At 32.3% G+C, this 16,279-nt stretch overlaps 1 protein-coding gene across 3 annotated transcripts in view; it reads left to right on the top strand.

Moving 5' to 3' along the window:
• rdgA (retinal degeneration A) overlaps positions 1–16,279 on the top strand; it is a 42,792-nt gene that overhangs the window by 5,259 nt on the left and 21,254 nt on the right. For 2 of the 3 annotated variants that reach the window (XM_088039550.1, XM_088039548.1), the window contains exons 1-2: positions 580–757; positions 7,876–8,087. The gene's annotated coding sequence lies outside the window, so the exon portion shown is untranslated. Of the gene's footprint in view, positions 1–579; positions 758–7,875; positions 8,088–16,279 lie in introns of those variants that run through there. The other variant, XM_088039549.1, reaches the window with a different exon arrangement.

The raw sequence follows: 16,279 nt of genomic DNA, 5'->3' as shown, positions 1-16,279 counted from the left end.
CTTTGATGTTTTTTAGGAGTTTCCACTAATTGTGAAGTTTAAATCGATATAATACACATATTGGTTTTAGTTTATCCCGGCGCCTCCACCATTTTTGACATGCAGGTTTTATTTTGATTGAAATTTGCATATAGAACTCATTGTCATGTACCCAATAATTTAATTTAAACTTGTTATTTTTAATAAATTATCCCACGGATGAATCGAGATTTGAATTGTACAATTCAACAGAATTTAATTTAAAAATAATAGAATTGATTGAACGATGCTTACACCCTGAACTAGAAATTCAAGTTTTTTTTCGCACGTTCTTAACAGCTTCCAGATCATCTGGATTTACCTCAAATTTGAAGTTATAGCTTCATGCTGTTCAATAAAATTCAATTTTGATTTGGATCTGTTCAGGTTTCGACCTGAACACTTCATTACTTCCAATCTTCTCTCGTTGATCCTAGTTCATTAAAAATTATGAGCCGTTTCTTCGCTTTCCCATGTTCTTCGTCTTGGCCAGCGCACCTGTTATATGAGTTTGTTGATGAAAGTGTACCACAGCGCAGGACCAAGGCAGAATGAGGTGATACGTGGTTGCCTACGTTTCGTTAGTCAGTGCAGTGGTCTCGAAACGAGTCTAGGCGTTTAGCTTTAGCTTGACGTCTTCGTGTACCAAACACGTGTGCCCGGCAGAGGAGCTCATAGTTGTGTACACGTGCGGTCCGATCGATTCGATCCATTGTCGTGATTTATTCATCCTGCTTTTGTACGTTTGTATTATTGTTTGATATTCCTCACTGTTTGCGTTCGCTCATGGCGACGATTTGATTAGGGCTTATCGATGGGGTACTTTTTAAACACGGCTTTAATATCATAATTTATATAGGGTAGTGACATCGTCGCGACGCTTTCGCTTTTATAACTTCATTGGGAAGATTATGTAGGGTGCCATCCAACTTTCCATTTTTAGATGTAAAAATTATTCTCAATTAAGGAAACACAGGTCATTTCACAGTCAGGCGAACGTATTTAAATCTTATTTTGACAAATTCTGAAATGAGTTATTTGTTCGCATTTCTTGCTTGCCTGCGGGATCCTTTTTGTTTCAAATTCCTGTAAAAAAATTGTTTCATTTGTTGCTTTTGGATCTGTTTCTCATTTCTTATACATGCGGTTTTTGATGTATGGAAATTTATCGTATGCCAAAAGGTCAAAGCTTCAATTCTATCACATTTGTAATCCAATTATCATTAAAATGATGGATCGGTAATTCCATTTAAGCTTTTTATGTTGGGAGCGAGGGTGGGGACCACATTGGTGGCGAATTTGATACAAGTCTAAATATTTTTCTTCTGCTCATATTTTATTTTAATATGATATAGAAACGTGAAAAGGTAAAAAACTGTTTGTTTAACTATAAAAATCAATGTTACACATGCATGTCATGCCGGTTTTTCCACATTTCCCCAGGAGAGAATTTTAGTTAATCGAACAGTATTATTTTTCAGTACAACGACAATCGATCTAACTTTTCTTCAGCATTATTAAATTAATGTAATAATAACACAGCCAATAAATCTAAATTCAAATTGCCACAGCTTTTATAAAACTTGAAAAAAATTTAGTCGCACTGGTCATTTGAATCTGAGGTGATGGAATGAAATTTGCGAAAATATGGTCATATATTTTGTAGCATTATTACAAATTATTATTTACTTACATTTAAAATCGTCGAATTCTGAATATTTATGTATTTTAATTTTTTTTTGAGGTATTTGGGTTCTTTGGATTACACTTTTTTCTGAAATGCTTTTGATTTTTGACCTATTAGATGCTTAAAATTATTCAAATCCTTTTGAATTGTCAGATTCACTAAAAATTTTTAAAACGTTTTAAATGGTTTTGAAAAGTTTTTTAGAACCTTTGAGTTATTTCTTTAGATGCTTACAATTATTTTGATTGTTCACATTAATGTTGTTATCTTATCAGTTAAAAACGTTTGATCTTCTTTGTAGTTTCTTTGTTATTCTTCAAATTATTCAAAAATTATGTTTGTCCTATGGATACTTTAATTTTTTTAGCAAACTTTCTGTAGAATATGAAGTTTATTTACAAATATGAAATCATAACCATTTTAAATTTATTTAATTGCTTTAGTAAAATTTTAATGGTCTCTCGAAAGATAAAACTGGATAAATTGTTATTATAAATAATTTTCTGCATTTCGTTTTCAACTCTAAACTTTTGTTTTCATTATCAACAATATTTTCACAATAGAAATCTTCATTATCTTTTGGTTGCAAAGTTTTCGTATTTCGTTCAGCAGTTGTTGTATAATCTAAGTTTAGAAATTGTTACACTTTACTTCAAAATTATGGACGGGCTTTGTCTTATTAAAATGAAAATTAGAGGTCTAAGTTGAACAAAGCGCACTTGTTTTATGCACATCGATAATCTAATTAACGTTTGTTTATGACGATGCTATGAAAATATTAATAAGTTAGCTTGATCAATACTTTTAGTTCAATTTCAATGTTTCCCTACAAAGAACTATTCACTTTAATTTTATTGCAATATACCGATGTATTATGAAACCTTACCTTTAGATAAATATTTTAGGAAAAGTAGGATAAAAGCTCAACTACTTTGAGTTGTTAGGTTGGCAGGACTACCAAAACGAAAACACAAATATGTTTACAGGTCTGGAAACATTTATGTGGTAAATTTCAGCTTGGACAATTCCCCACTCGGTCATTTTAAAAGATCAAACCAACGCCCTCGTTAATTAGTTTGAGTTAATAGGATAAGCCTTTGTCTAATTATTATTTAAATGCTCGCTGTTGATTCAATCCTAAAAATACAGCAGCATCGATATCGAGGCCACTGCTGCACAATAACTAAGGATGAGAATTTATTGGCTAATCCAAACGTTTTAAACCAACAGTTAATTCCAATTTAAGGAACATTGCGGTAAATGTATTATATCTATTTGGACTGCGAAGTTGCATTAACATATTCGAGTAATTGGTACACCGTGCATACTCAGGTAAAATTTAATGATATGTCAACAAATTGCAAACTGAAATTGGAAAGTCCTAGAGTTTCTGTTAGTTTACTTCTAAGAGTTTTTTATACTAGGCAGAGAAAATTAGCTTTCGTTTGAAAATGGGATAAATAATGTAACGCTCTAAAGCTAACAGAGTGGCTCACATTCAGGCAAAATAAACTGACGCCTTGATGAAAAACATGATTTTTAAGTGTCTAATACATTTCCAGGTTCAGAATTAAATTTTGAAATATTGCATTTTCAAATTATGTCTTTAATAAACTAACGTTTATTCAACTAACACAATACAATTTCTTGTGCTTCAAAGCAAATTAGCTATGCCACAACTTGCTGAGATTACACGAAATAGTTGAAATTTTTAGACGACATAACTAAGGTAATGTTGTGTAATATGGAATAGTTTGGAATGCTTCCATTACAAAATTTGAGATGTAAAGATGATATTATTAAAACCGTAGACTATATGAAGTGTTGTCTATGTTAAATGAACAGAATAAGAACCGTAATCAAGGCCGAGTTTAAACAAGTTGCAAAAAAACTCAAAATAAAAAATCTAATGGGTAAAACAAGTTAAATTACTCTTTGTTCTTTTTATGGAATGGACTGATGAAAATGCGGTTCATGTTTTCCACATCAGTCGAATCTTGTTGACAGTGCTGTGAACAAATTAAATGAAATATGAAATGTTTTTCTGGTTGAAATCTTTAATAGGATCTGCTGGGAAAATAGTCCAAAAAGTCATAATAATTTAACTAAAACATCTAAAAGATTTGTGCTGCATTTTAACAGTTACGAATATCACATCAAAACGTTGAAAAGCTAATATGCTTACATTTTTGCAGATTTTGTGCCATATTCTAGTTCTAGCTTGATTAATTCATGAGTTGTGAAAGTTGTTCTTACTTAAACTACAAGCAAATCGTGATATTTCATAAAACTAGATATAAAATTCATTCTTCACACATGTTTCTCAGCAGTTGAAAATTCCGATCTGAAGTCTGCCGTGTGAATTTTAAATTAACTCTAACAGCTTGAGGCAAAATCTGTTAGTTCTTTATTTAGTTTTCGTCGAAATATTTTTAAAACTTTTCTACGGAATTGCATGCCAGTATCTCTTTTCAGATTTTTTTACACGAATTTCAGGAAATGTTTATGAAAAAATGTATAGAAAGGAGCTTTGAGCAGATAAAAAATGTACCTATCTAATTAAAACTTGCGTAATTTCAAATAAGTCTTAGGAGCTTTCAAGGAAATTTAATTTTTTCCTTGTCGGTAGTTATAAATTGTAAACTTGGTTTTATGGAGTATTTTTTAGACACTAGTTAGTTTTAACAGCTGGAAAAGACTTTGGTTTTAAAGAGTAATTTTAAGAGTTAAATAAATATGAAACTTACATGGAAAAGATGTTTTCGCGTGCAACAACGCTTCAGTGACGTTTAGGATGTCAAAGAAGTTGAAAGTTAAGCGTTACATTAATTATATTAAAACAGAAGCTTTTTGCTTTCCACTCTTATTACACAGGTCTACAAATTTCAGGAACAATTTGTTCTGGCAAAGTGGGTAGTCATTTCTCTGACACAATTGGGTCTTGATCCCGAATCTACCGTCCGTTTTGCTTTATTAAATCTGATTTTGAAAGAAGATATTTTTTGGGATTACACATTCAACTTCATTGTAAAATATTTTTATTGTCTCGTTTTTTATGAAGATTCAAGATAACTAGGAGAACGATTTGGATATGTAAACAAAGCAAGAGTTTTCTTTGTTGCATATCATACGCCAGCTTCTAAAGTTGTAGGTATTTACTTTGCTCAAGTATTGTTTCATACTCTTTTGTTTGTGTTTGATATAAACTTTGAATTTCTAATTACTCAAGCTGGAAGGTTGACTCTATAGAAAAGTTAAGGAGAGCGTTTGGCTGAATTAACGGATTACATTTTGACCACGATGCGGAGAAACTGCTATGAATGTAAGGCAAATCTCGTGGTTTTGAAATAAAGCGTCCGCTAGCGTTTGGCGAGTGTGTCCTGTAAATAACTTGAAAGCACTTTTAATTAAAACAATTCATATTGTTGGCTTAGATATATGAAATCTTCAAAGCCGCAGGGATTATACTTAAAACTTATATAAACCATACTGAGATTTCATGTAAACAGTGGAAGCGAAAATTACCATTTAAATCTCATTATGTAGCAGTTGTGAGGAATCAAGTGATTAATAAAAAACATGTGTTGTAATGATTACGCATTTTCTTTTCGTTTTACTTCTTAGAATTACCTAATGAACACAAATTGCAGCTATTGCAAACGACGCTGTGGAGGTAATTTGTATGCCGCTGCGGGCATGAGTGTCGAGATGCGTAAAATACAAACACTAAAAAAGTGGCAATTTGAGACTAAATACATAACATCGTTATGAGTAACAATATCGCAGACACAGTTAGTATATATTTTCAAAGGTTTTTTTAATAAAGTTTGTAAATCAAAACAACCTCGAAATCCAAACAAAAATGAGAACCGAGTTAACTGAATGTTATCATAGAAGTAAATTAAAACAAACGGGGCATCAACGAGAATTTCTTCATTACAAAGTTCTGTGTTAGGGCTAAATGTAGGGTATTAGACTAATATTCTGAATAATTAACTTGTATTGGAATGCCACTACGTGATAAATTATTTATCGATCCACTAGGTACTACGTCGGTGTTTATTTACTGAGCAAACATATCTTCGGGGTGGAACGATAGGTACATATATTTAATCAAATTGTAAAGGTGCTTATCTTCTTGAATACAATTTGCTACACAAATTTGATCTTTGTCTTAAAATCAATACCTGGAACGGATTTATTACCCAATCTTGTAGTTTAAAATGTTGTTCAAACCGGAATGTTACAATGAGTGGTTTTAGGTTCTCTTGATAAATTGAGCGAGACTGTTTTAACAACTTTTTTCAAAAACAGTATAAGCTAAGAGAAATTTGTTTTCCTGGCGAAGTAAAATGACGTATGACGTTGCAGCTAACCAGAATAAATGGGAACGGGACGCAAAAATTATTACAGCCATAATGCTTCGAATGAGATGACGGAGGTAAATAAATGCATGTTCAGATTCCCGTCCGAATTCTTTTGTTGACTGAAACAAACAGTTTGTTGGTTGACAGTTTTCATTAACAAATTTAATTGAAATTTAAACAAACCCGTTCCTAGTTAAGGGGAATTGTACTGGAATTTAGTAGAAACAATGGAATTGATCACTTGGAGACATAATTACACAAGTTCAAACTTCGCTTTCTAAGTACATTATAGACGCATTCTAATTAACTCTAATCCAACTTGGATTGTTCAGTTCGCAGCCTTTCATTGAGGTGGCATTTTTGGAAAAGTGTTTTTTTAGTAAATTTAATTGGCCGTTTCGTTTCACTATAAAATTAGAAACAGTATTAGGTTTGTGATTAAAATTAATAAAAACATGCTTCTGATTTTTGCTCGCATTTTCTTAATTAGTTAAACTTTCTTGTGAAGAGAATTGACAAAGTAAAAATTTTAAATTAGGCTTTAGTCAATTAAGGAAGAGTTGTTTTCCATCTGACGATTTCTGCTTAATTTTCGCTTAAAAATCACAAGTGTACTCCATTTTTACTCAAGTTCTAAAGTCTTCGTCCTGATTATGAAAAATTTAATTAAGACGGTTATAAAAATCCACGACCAACCTACTAAATCGTAATGGATGGAATAGCATTTTTATAAGAATTATTGTCAGAGAGACATGAATAATTACATTGGATTAGAACGTCTTATCTCGTTTATTCTTTAATTGATGGAGTTTTCTTTAACTGAAATGGAGGACTGGAAAACAAAAATTTACATTAACTCAATTCGTCACAATTAGACGTCGAGCGCCGTTTGTTTGACCCCAATAGATTTTTTAGGAAGAAAACAGACTCTAAATTTATCACAGGCTTTCTAGTAGATTTTTCGCTTTACACCAGAAACATTTTTGTGAATTTTACAGTTTTTTTTCATACTTGCACTTACATATTTGAAATTTGTGGGGACATTGCTGAGAATATACTTACATTTTGGGACAAGTTAAATTAAATTTCTCCGGTATAATAACTACTGCAAAACAACGGCGTTTTGGCTCTTGAAACTATAATAATTTCTACCGTGGACCAGGAGCTTATAATATTTCACCCTTAATACATAAACTGCGATTACACGAGCACTTCATTTTAACCCATGCGAACATATCGTGCATTTGAGGGAACGAATAAACTCCATTGTGATGTCAAAGTTGTAAATTAATATTGACTTCATAGTCCCTGTAGACAACAATCGATAAATATATGGTTCACTTCAGGGACTTTTAATGTAAACTGTTTTGCACTGAAATTGAATGTGAAATTTTGCTACCATATGCAAATGGTTTTTAGTTTTGTAGTTGTGGTTGTCGGGCAGTTATGTTTAAACATGTTGGATAGTTGCACATCAAAAATTCAGTAGTGCTATAATAGTATAAAAATATCTCCATTAACGGTGTTTACTTTAACTTCTATTCTCTCAGGGGGTAAATACACCTTCAAGCTGTAATTTTACGCGGGGTTGAACCCATAACGTGTTCTCTAGTTCTATACAATTTTAATGCGTCTATGCTTTGGTCTATCATTTGCACCTGAACGTGCCAATGTAGATAATATAAAGTTATGCTCCTGTTTTCGCCTACGGAAACGCGACGATGTCACTTAAGTCCTCGAAATTTCTTTTTCAAACTTTTAGACGTTTCTATGAATATTGCAAACTGTACCTCTCTTTTTCAGAAGAAACCGAATACTATTTAAATATGTGATCACCGCTGTCTTGAATTAATGATTCTTCGACGACGTTTTCTTAATGGTTATCAGCTATTCAAGAAACCTTTAATGTGATATAATGAAGTTACGGGATGAAATTCGGGCGGTGAAACCGCTGCTCGTAGATCTAAAAGCCTTCTGCGATTACATCCGAAACTTGGCATTATTTCTTGCTGAGGGTAAGTACCTTAATGGAAAGGTTTAACTTAAGTTAGGCGAATGTATTAAACTGGATCATATATCTCTTTATGATAATTTGTTGTGAATAATTGATTATAAGAGTTGACTGCTAGTCTGAAAGGTTTATTTAAAAAATCCATTAATTTTGTAATATTTATTTTATTTTTATTTTCTAAATGGATTTCTTATAACTTATAGAAGCTGTATGTTACTGATCGATTTTAAGATAGAAATTCTCTTCCACGGAAGTCATTAAATATGTAACGAAATTGGCATGTTCGTGTGACAATATCGACTAATTTTACCGTATGTTTAAACTTACTGACGTAACAAACAAACATTTGATTAGAGACTCGTATTGGAACAATTTAAATTTTATGTGCATTTAAATTATAAATTATCATTTTATGCCCGCATGTACTTTCGGCTAAATTTCTTCTGAAGCCATCTGAATTTATTTCATGGCTTGTATTTGCATAAACTGTGCAGTCTATAAACTGCCAATAACTCACCTTTAAAAGGTAGTAAGGGTGGTGCTGAAGTGGCGACTCCACTTTATAGCCGTTCGTATTTCTAAAAAGATTAAATTTATTGGATCGTTCTTGTATTTTGGTATTGTAAGTAGAGAGACTATTTCGTGTCACCCGACTCCGGTACTGAAAAGAGTAATAAAAATAAAACGGATTTAGCAAAAGCGATGTTCGAAATTTAATGTCATGTTTCACCTATTTTCAATTGCTCACTCTTAAGTGAGTTTATACAAGTCGTAAATTTTAACATATGTTAACACACAATGCTCCGGAGGGCACAAATAGACGTGTTAGCTATGCATTAACATTGACTTCAAAGTCCCCGAAGACAGAATCGATATAACATCATTCACTTTGGGGATTTGGTTGCATTGCACCAAATGTTTTATGAAAGAGAGTTTAACATGAATATCTAACTAATTTGGAGCGATATACGCGGGGTGTTATGGACATAATGCGAGATGATGTTCAAAGGAAGCGGGATAACTTGTATTTTGAAGTAATTTTCGATTTATCTTAAGATTTAAAGGAACCGGGAGGCTTTAAACTTGATCAATTAAATACAAGTTTTAATACTAAGTTTCAGACAGAGAAGACTTTTGTAAAGAAAATTAAATTTACAAACACTGCCAAATCTTGTCTTGTCATCATTTTTATGCTTTAAAAAATTCTTTACAGAGTTTTGTACGACCTGAACAGAATTTGGTTGTTCAAATTTAAATTAATTCATCAACGTGATGCATTAGAACATCTGCTTTTTACGGGTACAAATTTATGTGCATATTAACAGACATTTCCTTTATAGGAATTACTGAATTAAATCTGATAATGTATTTGTTTCTTTTTTTTTGTCAGTTTATGAATTGAAACTGACGACGATCATGCTGTTGTTTGTTTATTTATGTTTAATTTTTGTGTTTCAAATTGATTTTACATGGATATAATGAACTCAAAATTTTTGTGATTGCAACCACAATTGTTTGAAAGGAAATTTTAAACTTTTAATCTAATTCAGTTTTTGTTGAATTAAAATTAAAATTTTTGTTTGGTTTAATAAATGACATGTAATTAAAATAACAAAACCTACGAATAAAAAAATAAAAATCATAAGCGAGAAATGAATCTGTAGATGACTGTACTATTTATACATTATGTTCGTTATAGATAATATGGCATTATAAATAATTCCATAAATTCTTCCCCCTGTTCGGTATTAAAATCCCACACATGTCAACCTCATATAAGTTCTGACGTCGTCGTGTTCTATTAAGTTTTAAAGATCAATATTGCGAACGCCAAAAAAAAACGCGCTCTAAGGAATCCGCATGATGTAAGCCTCACATTTGACATCTCTGATTCGTTTTTAATCTTTGTGTCTACCAGCACACTAAGAAAAAGTTATAAACGAAATAACAAATATTTGTGTCAGTGTTAAGACGAAACGAGCAAGAGGTTGAAAGAATTTAATTAAGAACAACCGTCCAGTGTGGTGTCCTTCAACTTGAACGCACTTCCTAACTGTCATAAAAAAGACTCATTTCTCACTTTTTACATTGACGTTATTTTAACCAATTGACTTGCTCTAATTAAAAATCTCAACGAGCACACGTTAATTAGACTTGAAGTTTTTTAAAATGGTGGATGCGCCCGCCTTAGATGCTAAAACTCAAGGTTAATATTTTTAGATTGTTTTTGAATTTTTTATGAAGGTGTATATTGAATGCCATCGCACATTTTGTAATGTTTTCATTTTTCTAGCAATTTAAGCTAGCAACAAGCTAATTTCGACTGTTTCCGGGGAGGTTATGGTCACTATGTTGTATTTCACTCACAAGGTATTGATTTGAGACTGTAGTCATGTGGGTAATCTCCATGGGAGATCATGAACGTGGTAGCATGGACATTGCGCTATTTATACCATATCCATTATTTTTTGTATTGGGACAATTTGGACATGTTTGTTTTTTTCCCGAACACCTGTAGAAACAAAGTTGTGTTATTTTAGCGTTATATTCATTTCCATGGGAGAAATCACTAGTGCGATTTTTTACTTTTTAAAGGCTCTTTACTCATATTCTCCCAGACATTTTCCATTTGATGTTGCGTTTTGTAAGAAGCTCGCATTGAGATTGCGAGCGCTATATTCTTTATCACTTGAAAATCCAGTTTTGCGCGTTTTTGCGAATGTCTTCAGCTTTTGTTATTTTACTAGAGAAACGTATCCACTCTTATGATTGCGATGTTGTTGGTAATAACGAGAGCGTTAGAGCGTTAGTAACCGTGGAGTATTGAATTCTCATTGTAGGTAGGTAGACGGATACGTTGCCGGTTTTGTCGTGAAATACCTGAAGTAAAATCAATAACGCAGATTTTCTGTCAGAATGATGTAGGTAGAGAAAAGAACCTCTCTTATTCCGAGCAAACATTAGCAAAGGACATCGAACAACATAACGGTTATTACGATCCAACATGAGTTATTGCTGGAAATTGTAAGCCAAGTCGATAATTCATTTATAGTCCTAATACGAATAGTTGGATGCAACTGTCCGTGTAATGAGTTCGATCAATAATACGAATTATAACTATAGCAAGCAAATTTTTTTAAATAAATGATAACTATCAATTACTATCTCGCATGTTTTTTTGCTCTAAAAGTCAGGCGGGTCGAGTTCAGAGTAAATCTCTTGATATCGATCTGAATTAACTGCTCACTTAAAGGTGCTGAAAACGTAGACCTTGTTACAGATACTTCCATGTACGTTACAACAGCCGCTATTTATTCTAAATTGCAGGCTTTCTTTCTGCCGTAATTAATAGCTTAGACCCTCTAATTCTATGTGTGCGGTCGACGTAATTAAATTTTTTACTGGTTATGCGGTGATAATATTTTTTGTTACATTTGCTGGAAATTACTTTGCTCAGAATTCTTTAGTTTTTAATGTACCTCGACTACGTATAATTAAAATCTTCAAGTTAAATTGTGCACCAACCACTGCTTTAATTGTATAGAAGGATTTCAAGTGGCTTCAAGTGTTACCATTTCTCGCATGCAACAAAAAGAGGTTTAGCTTCACTTTGCCCGGAATTACGTACTCATAGATATGGATTATAAACATTGAAATCGAATAGATCGAGGGTCGATTACTTAATCCCTGAATTCTAGTGTAAATTTAGAATATATGTTAATTTTCCCTAACGTTACATTGTTATATTCTAATAAGATAATTCCGAGAACTTAGTAAACGACCCTCATAAACCAACGGGCACGGAAAACTATTGGAATTGTAAATGTCTCAGCAGATCTCTGTCAGTATGAAGGAGGTATTTCGCTCCGCTATATGAGGGGCGATTTTTTATTAATTTTCGTGCGAAATTACTTCCTTCATTTTGTGCTCCTGAATTAATACGCTGCTTTATGTGTCGCATAAAATGTAGCATGTCAGGCTTTTTGGATATAGCAACTTTGCCTTATTAATATTCAAATTTTTAACAACGAAAATAACCGTTTTAGTTGGGTAAATTTATTAAAGTTTTTATTTTATATTTGTCTATTGAAGGTCATAGAAATTTTCGGACAGCTGTACATATTCTAGTTAAACTTTGCTACAAATATGGGAAGTTTAGAAGTAAAATCACATGATATCTGACTATATAGTTGGAGGCAATTTAGTTATTTATCTATCGGTACAAAGTAATTCCATTTATTACTTTGAATTGCATTTATTGATAAAAGTAGGTATATATGTATCAGCTAAGTTTCCAAACAAAAATGTGTGTTTTATATTTGACATTTAATTTAACATATCTTTGAATTCTTTTGAACAACTGGGTTTTAAATCATCCTAAAATGTTTCGTTTGTATTAAATTTTTTGCGTAATTTTCTTACATCAAAGCTTAGATAACATTTCAAGATTATATAATTGTGAACCAAATTAAATAAATATTGAAACTTAATTATCTTACGATCCATCCAAATTTTTATTTAATAATAGACTACATATTTAATTCTTTCACGGGTTGCTATTCACACGAATGAAAGAGAATGAACCCCACAAAAACAATTATTGGTTTTTCTCTATTAGTGGTGGATTTATAAGATCTGTTGGCAGAACATTCAATTGCAGCTAAATTGAACTTTTGGCTATGTAAATTAGATGGAAATTTTATTGTTTTAACTGAGCTGTTAAAATTCCACTGCGTTTCTATAAACCGGGTTAGTCTCGTTAAAATGGTGGATGCGCCGGGCAAGCGTGCTTTTATCTGTACTTAGGTACTAGTTTTACTGCATTTCTACAGCGGTTGCTTTTAAGGTCGTGTTGGGGATACTTTCAAAGACATAAATGTTATGAAGTTTGGTATATGTGTCAAATGTCTTTTTTAAAATTAAAATTACGATTCCTTACAAGAAATAAATAACGACCCAAGTGAAAACCTAAATTTAGCTGTAACATCTAATCCGTTGCTAATTAATTAATCCGTCCATAGTTTGCAGCAAATGCGCGCTAGGACATCGTTTATAAGCAATGAGTGTTACGTAATTTTAAGAACACTGATGATTTGTGTTGATTTTATCTTGCCAATTTCAGTTTCAATTAATTATTGTAACGATACAATTTTTTGTTTTTAAAATTTTATCAACAGTTTACCTGCCTTGTTTATATGGCTCTCCAGACGCACATTGCCGAGGGACTTTCTTTATGAACTCATTCAACGAAGGCACTAAAACCATCTTGCTTTTGTAAATTTCACCTCATTTTTTTTTGGAAATAAGTGCCGACACTTTACTAGTCCATTAAAATGAAATGAAACTTAATTGGTATCTCCATATTTCATCTTTTATTTCATAGTTACTAACTTGTTGAGAACAATAAATTTGCCAAAACTTAAATAAATACAAATCTTTATTATGCCGACATGAAAAACAAAGCAGAAGTTGGATAACTTTTAATAAACTTTTGTAGAAAGACGTTTAAAAATTCTCTTAAATACTTAAAACAATCGCTTGTAGTATGATCTTATGTAGTTTGAAATTTTCTTGAATTTAGCGTTTCAAAAATGTTGACGAAATCAAACATTCTGACTTCACCAACAGAGGGTGTGCATGCGCATGGCAAAGAAAAGTGAGAAAATCGATACAGGAATATAACACGTTATCTACTCTGAGTAGTACATTCATAGATTAGGTAGATTGAAATGCATTATTCTTATTAGCAAAGTTGGGTCTGGAGATGTGGGGAATGAATTGAAATAGATTTTGTTCGTATAATTCAATCAATTTTTTTTAACAAAATTCCGTAATGATTAATTTAGTTGTAAGTATGGGCGATTGAAAAACACTTTCAGTCAATTGAGGACGTTTTAAGATAGTCAATTAGTTCAGTGCTCAACTTTATTAACTGCGTCCCATGATAAATCAAATTTTTAACTGAAGGAGACAGTGTTTCTGTTCTTAATTGGTATAGCAATAATCTGTCGACAGATGATGTTGATTATTAAAATTGACAATTATTTTTGATCAGTTTGTAGCCGCCAGCACCATAAGCGTTTAATCGTGTACTTTATTTAAACAGGATTAAAATTTGTGTGATCCATTTATTTCCTAATCTAGTCGTATTTATTATAGCCGCAGACGTCACTACGCGATTCCATCATCTACTCCAGTTACAAATTTTATTGATCATCCGCAGTAACAATAACAACGTAAAAAAATGTGTTCACCATAATCGGAAATGAAATTGCAGCCGCAGCGTTGAGTCAATGATGTTTATATTTTTAATTGACAATGAAACAACAACGCTAATAGGGTGGCCATAACTAATGCAGAATTTTCAAACTACCGCATTGGCTAGGTTAATATGGGTTAGTTTTGTTCATAACACCGCAATAATCAAAACGGATGTAATAAACGTAATTAAATTGGTAGTTCAAGAGCATAAGTTCTCTCGTAAACCATAAAGGGAATAATGGAGCAAAATTTTAACCGGGGGGTGCAAGAGGTGACCATTTGACTCGTTTCTATTTAGTTGTCCAAAAACGTGTATGTACCTACCATGTATTGACACTGAAAATAAAGTTAAAATTACAATTGAAAACTAATTTCCATAAATTACAAAACAATATTAATTAACTCGCAACTACATATGTATGAAGGTATTAAATTTTGTTTAAACAAATAATGTGTTTAATTAAATAATGTTGCATTGGTAAAATAAAATACAAAATATGATGGAAAAGCGAATTCATCGGCTTTATAAGAAAATATTGAAATGAAGGAAAAGGCGTTATTTATCTAGATCAAACGTTCTACGACACTCACGATGTTGTTGCAAGAGGCCGGATGGATGATTCCGGCAATTACGTTTTATATTCCTCTTCTTCAAAGGCAAAAGAATTCTTAGAGCATCGTAGATCTGCGAATAAATCTTAAGTCTTTACGTATGCTGCCTGTGTAAGTCGTCCAATTTTAAACAAGACATTGTCGTAAAACATCTAAGTTATGTTATAACTTCTTTCAGGCGACCGCAACGCCAGCGAGTGTAAACCGTGTTCTATAATATTCTTAGTAAATGTTCTGCAACGAGAAAACTCCTCGCCTCACGTAGTGCACGTCGCGACAAGCCAATCTTCTTATGTTTATTTTTTATTTTACTTACGGTCCCAAGTCCAAATCCTCTAATTCTACAATATTTTAGCTTGATCCATGTCACATCTCGTGGTCTTTACTTCTCTGGAATCGTAAAAATGATACTCGAGATCGACCCCGGAGCCTGCGAAATTCAAGAGAACATAAATAATTTCATTGAGCTCCGGAAGTAATTTACCCTTCAGCTTAAAATTATATTTGAACCAGCCCAAGCTCTTATCTACTAATTCGAATTTTTAGAACAATTTTAATTCAGTTGGCAAATACGAATTAATTAAGTTTGAGGTCTTCTCTTGAATGATTACCTCGATTATTGAGATAATCGCTCCAAGGGAGAAATGCAGCTTTTATGATGTATTAATAAAATCGCACAAAAGGAGTGGAACTTAGATGCCGGGGAAGTTTAATAATCAAATTTTGTTTGATCGTCCTGAAGAGCCATAGTTGTTTTACATACAATTGAACTTGAAATATTTAATTCAGTGAAACAGGAATTCAAAATTTGTAGATTTTTTAGAGTGAACAAACCGTTATCCAAACAGTGTCAATGCAGGGCTTCCGTATTTCATTGTAATATATTATTTTCACCCGTGAGAAACGAACACATTCTTTTAACTGCGAATCCCGACAATTTTCTTGTAGAAATTCCATAGATGCTAACTTTTTATCTGCTAAAAGGAGGCATTTTAAAATGAAGGTGACGTTTCTAAAATTACTAAACCCTCAAATGTGCCTACGGCGTTATTATTCGCCACAAAAGTCGATTTTCCGCCAATGAGTTGTTGTGATTTATGATATGACTGATGACAAATGGAATTTAAGCTTTTTGGTTTTTGTTATTTTTGATTTATCAGTCGTAACAACGTATTTTTCTGACAACGATTCTTTAGAGCTAAAAAACAAAATGAACAACATCGAGGTTTGCGAATGACGTGTGAAACGCAAATCAAAAGACTTAATAAAAGGACACTGATCTCCACTATTAAGAATGGTTTTGTTTAACTTTAACTTTGGTTT

Source organism: Gnatocerus cornutus, chromosome 6, assembly GCF_029298725.1.
Source record: "Gnatocerus cornutus isolate USDA-ARS CGAHR chromosome 6, icGnaCorn1.1, whole genome shotgun sequence".
In the NCBI taxonomy this organism is placed as follows: Eukaryota; Metazoa; Arthropoda; class Insecta; order Coleoptera; family Tenebrionidae; genus Gnatocerus; species Gnatocerus cornutus.
The sequence above is the reverse complement of the archived record's forward strand: the minus strand, read 5'-3'. Positions and strand labels throughout refer to the sequence as shown.